Source organism: Otolemur garnettii, unplaced genomic scaffold (genome assembly GCF_000181295.1).
Source record: "Otolemur garnettii isolate 467f Iridium unplaced genomic scaffold, OtoGar3 scaffold00014, whole genome shotgun sequence".
In the NCBI taxonomy this organism is placed as follows: domain Eukaryota; kingdom Metazoa; phylum Chordata; class Mammalia; order Primates; family Galagidae; genus Otolemur; species Otolemur garnettii.
Window position 1 is genome coordinate 28,110,497 of NW_003852409.1, and position 1,447 is coordinate 28,111,943.

Consider the following 1,447-nt stretch of genomic DNA (forward strand, 5'->3'; position numbering starts at 1 on the left):
GGACGGGTCTTCTTTTTTTTTGAGAGAGCGCCTCAAGCTCTTGCCCTGGGTAGGGTGCTATGGCATTACAGCTCACAGCAACCTTCACCTGGGCTCAAACGATTCTCCTGCCTCTGCCTCCCATGTATCTAGGACTACAGGCACCTGCCACAACCCCCCAGCTGTTTTTTGTTTGTTTGTTTTTTCTTTGCCCAGACAGAGCTTCAGCTGTCCCCCTGGGTAGAGTGCCATGGCATCACAGCTCACAGTAACCTCCAACTCCTGGGCTCAGTTGAGTCTCCTGCCTCCACCTCCCAAGTAGCTGGGACTACAGGCACCTGCCACAACGCCCGGCTATTTTTTTTGGTTGCAACCATCATTGTTTGGTGGGCCCGGGCTGGATTTGAACCCACCACCTCAGGTGTATGTGGCTGGCGCCTTAGCCGCTTTAGCCACAGGCGCTGAGCCCCCAAGCTGTTTTTTGGTTGCAACCGTAATTGTTGTTTGGCGGGCCCCTGCTGGATTTGAACCCGCCAGCTCAGGTGTATGTGGCTGGTACCTTAGCTGCTTGAGCCATAGGTGCCAAGCCTAGTCATCTTAATAACAAATCACTCTTAAAATTTTGTCCATAGTCTGTGTAGTTTGAAATTTGCATCTGTTTGTAAAGGATCTGTCAAAGTCTTGTATGAGATTTTTTTTCTCCTTCTATAATAATAGCAATAGGTTAAAGTTGAAAATAGGCATACCCTACCCATAATTTTATATCTATAAGAGAATAATACGTGGAGAGGTGGTAGCAAAGATGATTATATCAGTAATTTTTTTTTAAAGCATAGATGCAACTATGACAGTGTGAACAGTTAATTTTGGGAGGATGAATACAGTGCTGCATTATCTCTTGTGTCTTTGCCTTTCCCTGTTTTCTTTTTCTTTTTCTTTAGTTTGGACTCTGTGTAGAGTGCCTGGTGTCATAGCTCCTAGCAACCTCAAACTTTTGGGCTCAAGAGATTCTCTTGCCTCAGCCTCCCAAGTAGCTGGGACTACAGACTACAGGTGCCTGGCTAGTTTTAGAGATGGGACCTTGCTCTGACTCAGACTGGTCTTGAACCTGTGAGCTCAGGCAATCCACCCACCTTGGCCTCCCTAGTTCTAGGATCACAGGCAAGAGCCAACGCTCTGGCCTCATTAGTCTATCTTTTTTTTTTTTTTTGAGACAGAGTTTCAAGCTTTCGTCCTGAGTAGAGTGGTGTCACAGCTCACAGCAAACTCAGACTTTTGGGTTTAAGCGATTCTCTTGCCTCAGTATCCCAAGTCTCTGGGACTATATGCACCTGCCACAATGCCTGGCTATTTTTGTTGTTGTTGTTGTTGTTGTTGTTGCAGTTGTCATTGTTATTTTTTAGCAGGCCTGGGCTGGGTTCGAACCTGCCAGCTCCTGTGTGTGTGGCCGGTGCCCCACCCTCTGAGC